We start from the raw sequence: 8,797 nt of genomic DNA, 5'->3' as shown, positions 1-8,797 counted from the left end.
AAAGAGTTTTTTATATGTAAAAGAAAAAAAAATGTATGGAAAGATTTTGTGTGTGTAAATAATGCGTGAAAAGAAATTCTTGTGTGTGAGCAACGAGTGTATATAAAGAAATTTTTGTATAAACCACGAGTGTATGTTGAAAAAACGAAAAAGAAGTCTTTGAATAGGAATAGAGTTGTTATATAGACCGTGTTGATATAAAGAGAAAGAGTTTTTAATGCGTGTGTATACAGAAAAAGTTTGTTGTGTATAGGAATGTAGGTGTGCAAAGAAAAAGCTTTTCTCATAGATAACGATGGATGTATAGTTTTTGCGAACATAAAAAATGAAACAAAAAGAAAAGAGAAAGAAAGACCTCAAAGGTCGGCCTGTTATGATCATAGGAAACATAAATCATCCGCAGAGAGCAAACATATCTTTTGGAAACAAGAGACTGAAGCTAAAGTTTATTTTCCAGAATAACCGAGATAAGAATGGATGGATTCATTGAACCGATGAAAAAACATAATTTGGAAATATTGGGTCTACTTGTGTAAATCCCAAGCCTTAGTATCACAATGCCATAAATTGGATGCTTGAGTACCCACCTAGCTGTAGCCATGACTAATTTTGCACGTTGTTCCCAAATCATCATTGTTACGCGTACCTCGTGGAAATAATATGGAAATTCAACCCGAGACCGACACCTTGACACATGAATTTGTTTTGCCCCAGATATCAAAATCGGGCTCGCACGATAAAAAGACCATGTTGAGACACAACCTTAAGCTACTTTGAACCTTGGCCCATGAAAAGAATCCTCATCCTTTCCCCCGAAGAAAAGGACAGTATAATCTCCTCAAGGGAGAGCGAATAACGAATGCTAAAACCCGAATTACCAATCAAATATCGGAAAGGAAGAAATGAAAAGAAAGAAAAGAAAATGAAAAGAAGGATTCCCGATCGAAGATCGGAAGAAAGTAAAAAGAAAAGGATCGAAGGAAAAACAGAATAATTCCCGATCAATACAGGAAAGCAAGAAAGAAAATAGGAGATCTTCGGACCAGATAAATTTTTGGCAGAGTAAATGACTGACGGAAAAGGAAAAGCCATTTTTGAAGTAGTTCTTCCTTTGGGATTGCCATTCAAAGTCGCTCTCGACTGGCGATATCCTGCCTCACATAAACAAAGAGGAAAAGACCGACACACCCAGCTTCCTCTCCAAAAACACTACCTTCGAGAAAATCCTATTGATCCGTGATCGTGCGTGTGATCTTTTGGTTCGATAGGAAATCATGTGCAAAATAAAGTCATGGTGCAGCTATGGTTTGGGATTAGGGTAAAACACTTGCCTATGTGAGTTTTTATACACTATGAGTGATTTTATTCCCAGTTTCAGTTTGACCCAACGTTTCCCCTGAATGTTCATTTAAAAGCTAAATGTTGACATCCTGCCCTTCATTTTCGGTTACAAGGAAAATTACTTTTGGCATGGGTATATTGTGTCTCTAAGATATGGTACTCTCGCGAATGATTTATTTTTCCTTGCTAAAGCATGTTCGCCTTTTTAGGTGAAAAAACCTGGTGGACCATTCGGTCCTGCCAACAAATCTTATCCGGAGCCCCACGAATTGATTGTCATTCATGCATCCTCCACCATCGAGTCTGGAGCCCCACGAATTAATTGCCTAGCGCTGTTCGTCTATCCTCCACCCTCAAATCTTATTCGGAGTCCCATGAATTGATTGCCTAGCGCTGTTCATGTGTCCTCTGTTATCAAGCGCGGAGCCTCCGGTGACTGGGAAATATGGTTTTTTGTTATTTTCCCGATCGGTTCCTTCGCCAAACATGTGTATATGTGTATATTATGTTATTGGTGTTTTTTGTTGTTTGTGTTTGTTTTGTGTTGTGCAGAGAAAGAAGAAGGAGAGACGGGAGTCGTCATAGACTAATCACGGAAAGGGCGAAGACGGATGAAATCAGTGTTTTATCTTTGCTTTCCTCTTATCTCCGATAAAAGGTAAGTAAAGAGGGGTAACTGTCATACCCTAATTTCGTCTGGGGACCATTGTTTGATGGAATGCAACCTTTGTTTGACCGCTTCGAGGTACTTGGCACCCTTTGTTGCACAATACATGAAGTTTCGAGACATGCCAGAAATCAAAAGGAAGTATTGTTACGCAATCCGTGAAATTTAGTAACATGCCGGAAATCAAAAGGAAGCATTGTTACGCAATCTGTGAGTTTCCGTAACATTCTGAAAGCTAAAAAAGGAGTAATTATGTGACCTGTAAGGTTCCGTAACCTTACAGAAAGAAAACAAGTATCGTTACGAAATTCGTAAAGTTTCGTAACGTTACGAAAAAAGAATCACCAAGAAAGCAAAGAGGGGTGTATTTAGTAAAAAAAGAGCTGCAAATAGCAACCAGGCCCACTTGGGCCTTTTAGGATGTTCCTCCAAAAGGCGGTTGCTTTTGGAGGAAGCAACCTGGCTCGCCTGGGCGAGCTGGGTGGCAAGCTCCTCCCCTATTTTCCTATAAATAGAGGGAGGAGTGAAGAAGAAAAGGGTTCAGCCCTTCTGGTACTTCGTAATCACTTAAAATTAGTGAGGAAAATTGTTTCCGTGAAGAAAATCCAAGCCGAGGCACTTCCGTAACGTTTCCGTGGGTGATTTCGCGAAGATTTTCAACCGTTCTTCGTCGTTCGTCGTTAGTTCTTCGTCGTTCTTCGATCTTCAACCGGTAAGTTCCCGAAATCGAACTTTTCAATTCATTCTATCTACCCTTGGTGGTCCCCATTTGTTTCACGTACCTTTATTCTCGTTTCATTTACTTTCTGTACCCCCTTTTGACGTGCTTTAGTCATTTACTTAAGTTGTTTTCTCGCCTAATAAAAAAATAAAATAAATTTCCACCGATCATTTGATTTGTAATATCCGTTAATTTCTGTTAAAATGAAATCCGACCGTTCGGTCATGCCGCAACCGCGTTGGAAACCAAAAAAAAGGTAAAATAATAATATAATAATAAAAAAATATCTTTTAGTAAAATAAACCAAAAAAATCAATCGAACGTTTCTCTTTGGGATTTATCTTTCTTAATTGAATTGACTAATAACTAAAGTGAAAATAAGGCTAAAATCAACTCGCAAAGTCAAGCTCGTCCGCAAAAAATCACTAAAAAGGATTTTAAGGTTCGATACCTCAGTTTTTCTCACCAAGTAAAAATGGGTCATTTTAAGGTCCAATGCCTTAAAAGGACCTCCTTCCAAGTAAAAAGAATCGCTTGATTCACCCTTTTGAAAGAACTACGTAGGTCTGATTTCCTCTTCGATGGAGGGTACGTAGGAGCAAGAGCCCCGCTTTTGTTGACCTCAAAAATAAAAAAGGAAATAAAATTTTAGATACATAATTTCACACAATCCTAATCTAAGGCTGTTGTCCTTTGGGACAAACGTGAGAGGTGCTAATACCTTCCTCAAACGTAAATACAACTCCTGAATCTAGAATATTCTTCATGACCGGTTTCCTTCGGTTTTTCCGACATTTTCCACAAATAAACGTTGGTGGCGACTCCATGCATTTTCCTCCCTTGGAAGACGCACCCGTGAGCCTCGCCTCGCTCGCCCGCAAAAGGGTAGGTTGCGACAATAACAATTGGATATGAGGACTAACCTTGGGAAGATTAGACATATATGTTTCTGGGATATCCATCTCTGCAAGAGCACTGCTATTTATAGCCATTGGAGCTTTATGAATTTGATTAGCACAATCTCTTTTCTCATTCAAGTGCTTCCTTGACTTATCAATAAGGCCCCCAAGGTGAACACAAGGAACCGGCAGCCACGACTTCTCATCTTTCCTCTAAACAATCCTTCGAAATGAGCCTCCCCGTGATTGAGTTGAATTCCCTGATATGGTCCCTTGCTCCGCGTACCAAAATTCAGTATCTTGGAAACTATCCAATATTTCCTGTAAAATAAATAAATAAATAAAATTGTGAGGCACAAAATCTTTGGATGAAAACAGAGTTGTCACAAACAAGAAGCATTTGAAATTTGTCTTACTATGAGCATTGTGTCAAGCTTCTACAAAGCTGGGAGGTTGATGTAAATATCTGATCTTGGTTTGCTTGTCATCAAGAGACACCACTAGATAACATATTAGACACATTATGAGATGCACAAAAATCTTCATTATCCTTATAATTAAAGGGTTTAGAAATAATTCACCTCCACAATTGTGCCATCTTCTAAATATTGTGCAGTTGAGGAAAATTCTAGTATGTAATCACACACAGATAGAAGACAATTCATTTCTCTTCTCCACATAGCCTTCTTCTCAGGCTTCAGAGGCTCCAACTTTAAATTTTGTCCAACAACAATTGCTGCAAATTCCCAATTCAAATAAGTTAAGCCATCTTTCTTCTCATCCTCTTCTAATTTTGTCTAATTCAATTTTAGTCCACCAGACCAGCTACCAAATTTAAAAACCATATACATCACTGGACCTCATACTTGATAAGCATGTGGATTATACTTTGAACCCCTTGAAGATTTAGACACATTGGAAACAATAAATTTTAGTCAAAGCTAACAATGAAGAAGCCATCTGCCATCCATACTCTATAAATAAGTAAATCTAATTGCTTAGGCCCAGAAATTGAATGCATTTTTGCTTTCAATTGTCACCACAGTATTTCTCTGATTAGAATCCATTTTTTTTCTTCTCTGGCCAATTCTGTTTCTACCTATAACTTCCATGATCCAACCCCCAAAGAGAGGTTGTGCTAGAAGAATCTTAAATATGCACCACAGGTCTTGGAACCTACAAGATTTTTTTCGTCTTTAAGGATAAAAATGACTTTGAATATGCTACAATATTAAATATGCACCCCAATTCTGTTTCTACCTATAACTTCCATGATCCAACTTCAATTATTAACAATGACTTTGAATATGCTACAAATTTCGTGTAGAAGCAAAGCTTCATGATGAATCAAAGGTGATTCAAAGGTGTTTTGATGATAACAATGATGATAACAAAAGATGATGACAAAGGTGATCACAAAAAGCTCAAAGATCAATCAAAGAACAACTTAAGTGAATCAAGAACAATTCAAGAGTTCAAGATAAGAATAAAGAAGAATTCAAGACTCAAGAAGGAAGTTTAGAGTCAAGAATCAAGATTCAAGGTTCAAGATCTCAAGAATCAAGATCAAGATTCAAGACTCAAGATTCAAGAATCAAGAGAAGGCTTAATCAAGATAAGTATGAAAAGTTTTTCTCAAAAATTGAGTAGCACATGATTTTTCTCAAAACATGTTTACCAAATAGTTTTTACTCTCTGGTAATCGATTACCAGATTGTTGTAATCGATTACCAGTAGCAAAATTGTTTTGAAAAAGTTTTCAAATTGAATTTACAACGTTCCAATTAATTTCAAAAAGCTGTAATCGATTACAATGTTTTGGTAATCGATTACCAGTGCCTTTGAACATTGAAATTCAAATTCAAATGTGAAGAGTCACATCCTTTTACATAAAAGCTTTGTGTAATCGATTACACCGATTTGGTAATCGATTACCAGTGTTTGTTTCTGAATAAATCAAAAGATGTAACTCTTCAAAAGGTTTTTAACTTTTTCAAATTGGTTTTAAGTTTTTCTAAAAGTTATAACTCTTCTAAATGGTTGTCTTGACCAGACATGAAGATTCTATAAAAGCTAGGCTTTGATTTGCTTTTAAATACACTTATTCATTCATTCATTCAATCTTGAACACTTATTCATACAATCCTTTACAAGCCTTGAATCTCTTTGAACTTCTTCTTCTTCTTTGTGCCAAAAGTTTTCCAAAGTTTTCTGGTTTTCTAAACCTTGAAAACTTGTGCTATTCATTCTTTTTTTCTCTTCTCCCTTTGCCAAAAAGAATTCGCCAAGGACTAACTGCCTCAATTCTTTTTGTGTCTCTCTTCTCCCTTTTCCAAAAGAACGAAGGACTAACCGCCTGAATTCTTTTGTGTCTCCCTTCTCCCTTGTCAAAGAATTCAAAACGACACAGTCTGAGAATTCTTTTGATTCTTCCCATTCCCTTATACAAAAGTGTTCAAAGGACTAACCGCCTGAGAATTATTTTGTATCACCATTCACAAAGTATCAAAGGTTTAACAGCCTGAGATCTTTGTCTTAACACATTGGAGGGTACATCCTTTGTGGTACAAGTAGAGGGTACATCTACTTGGGTTTGACTGAGAACAAGAGAGGGTACATCTCTTGTGGATCAGTTCTAGTGGAGGGTACATCCACTAGGTTCAAAGAGAACAAGGGAGGGTACATCCCTTATGGATCTTTGCTTGTAAAAAGACTTTTACAAGGTTGAAAGAAATCACAAGGACCGCAGGTCGCTTGGGGACTGGATGTAGGCACGGGTTGTTGCCGAACCAGTATAAAAACTCTTGTGTGTTTGTTTCCTTCTTTCCTACTCTTTTACTTTCCGCTGTGCATTTAATTTCCGCTTTTACTTTCTGTTAAGTTTCTCTTCTACTCCTCATTCTCTTAACAATTTAGTAAAAGCCTTAGAAGAGTAATTTTTTAATTAGTAAAGGTTTAGGAATAATTAATTCAACCCCCTCTTCTTAATTATTCTGAGGCTACTCGATCCAACATTTTGTTTGTTGTAGGCCAAGTTCACGCAAAAAGTTACGAAGTTAATTATTGTTTCCCAAGCATCGGAGTTTTGGAGTTGTCTTTTGGTTTGCCACTGCTGTGATCCTACCCATACTTGTTGTTGTTGACTGAACTTGTGTGGTATGTATTTGTTTGACTCAGCAATGATAATTTCATGGTTATTTATATATAAATTTTGTGTTACATAAGTGTCGCGACCTACCCTTCAGCGGGAGGGCGACGCGTGACTCGCGGGTGCGTGTTCCAAGAAAGAAATACACGCGGAGTCGCCACCAACGTTTATTTTTGAAGAAAACGTCGGAAAAACCGGAAAAGACGTGATCTACGAACTTTAAGAGAAAGGTTCGGGAGTTGTATTTACGCACGGGGAAGGTATTAGCACCCCATGCGTCTATCACAAGAGACGGCAACCTTTAATCAAATGTGCAAATATGACTATATATTCTTTTCCCTTTTTACGTTCTTATGTCTTTTTTATGCATTTTTATGTTTTTATCTTTTTGTGGTCGACAAGGGGGCGTTTCCCTTTGCTCCTACGTATTCCTCAATTGTGATGAGAAAATCAAACCTACGTAATTCTTTTGTGAACAAAGCGTTTTGGTTAAGTTATTTTTTTATCCTTTTTTGCAAGATGTGTTTTTATTGAATGAAAGGTCATTTAAGGCATTGGACCATTAGACAATCTTTCGATTCTTTTGAAAAGTGAGAAAACATTAAGGCATTGGACCATTAATGATTTCTTTATTTTTGAAAGAGATATCAAAGTTACATATTGATTTTAGGCTTTTTAGAAATCTACACTTAACCAATAAAAGCGGCAAAGACCATTTCAAGGCGTTGGACCTTTGAAAATGGCTTTTTTAGGCGATGACAAAAGTTTGGTTTATGAATTAATTTTAGCCTTAGTTTCACTTTGGTTACTAGTTGATTCGATTTAAGAAAGAGAAATCCCAAAGAAAAATGTCCGATTGATTTTTTTTATTTATTTTACTAAAAGATATTTTTGATTATTATATTATTATTTTACCTCTTTTTGGTTTCCGACGTGGTTACGGCATGACTGAACGGTCGGATTTCATTTTAACAAAAATTAACGGATGTTACAATTCAAATGATCGGTGGAAATTTATTTTATTTTTTGATTAGGCGAGAAAATGACTTAAGTAAATGACTAAAGCTCGTCAAAAGGGGGTATGGAAAGTAAATGAAATGAAAATAAAAGCACGTGAAACAAATGAGGGCCACTAAGGGTACATAGAATGAATTGAAAAGTTCGATTTCGGGAACTTACCGGTTGAAGACCGAAGAACGACGAAGAACGACTGAAGAACGTCGAAGAACGGTTGAAAATCTTCACGAAATCACTCACGGAAACGTTACGAAAATGTTACGGAAGCGCCTCGGCTTGGATTTTCTTCACGGAAACAATTTTTTTCACTAATTTCAAGTGATCTCGAAATACCAGAAGGGCTGAACATTTTTCTCCTTCACTCCTCCCCCTATTTATAGGAAAATAGGGGAGGAGCTTGCCACCCAGCTCGCCCAGGCAAGCTAGGTTGCTTCCTCCAGAAGCAACCGCCTTCTGGAGGAACATCCTGGAAGGCCCAAGTGGGCCTGGTTGCTATTTGAACCCCTATTTTTACTAAATACACCCCTGCCTTTTTTGGTGATTCTTTTTCCGCTAAGTTACGGAAACTTAGGAATTTCGTAACGATACTTGTTTTCTTTCCGTAATGTTGCAGAACCTTACGAATTACGTAACCATCCCTTTTTTACCTTCCGGAATGTTACGGAACTTTACGGATTGCGCACTAACACTTCCTTTTAATCTCTGGCATGTCATGAAACTTCACGGATTGTGCTACGACGCTTTTCTTTTGGCTTCCGGCATGTCTCGGAACTTCACAAATTGCCTAATAATGGGTGCCAAATACCTCGAAGTGGTCAAACGAGGGTCGCATCCCAACAACGGATGGTCCCCGAACAAAATTAGGGTATGACAGTTGCCCCTCTTTACTTGTCTTTTATTAGAGATATAAGGGAAGTAAAGATAAGACACTAATTTCGTTCGAGCGAAACACCATTCGGCCAGTGAATCTCCCTGCTAGCGGAACCTGCAAAAATTTGAAAATG

At 37.5% G+C, this 8,797-nt stretch overlaps 1 pseudogene; it reads right to left on the bottom strand.

The window, feature by feature from the left end:
* Nucleotides 1-393: 393 nt before the first annotated feature.
* On the bottom strand, nucleotides 394-4,595 carry LOC121173450 (rop guanine nucleotide exchange factor 3-like; annotated as a pseudogene).
* Nucleotides 4,596-8,797: the final 4,202 nt, after the last annotated feature.

The sequence above is a fragment of the Glycine max genome, chromosome 14, assembly GCF_000004515.6.
Source record: "Glycine max cultivar Williams 82 chromosome 14, Glycine_max_v4.0, whole genome shotgun sequence".
Taxonomy (NCBI): Eukaryota; Viridiplantae; Streptophyta; class Magnoliopsida; order Fabales; family Fabaceae; genus Glycine; species Glycine max.
This window is presented reverse-complemented; position numbering and strand designations above follow the sequence as displayed.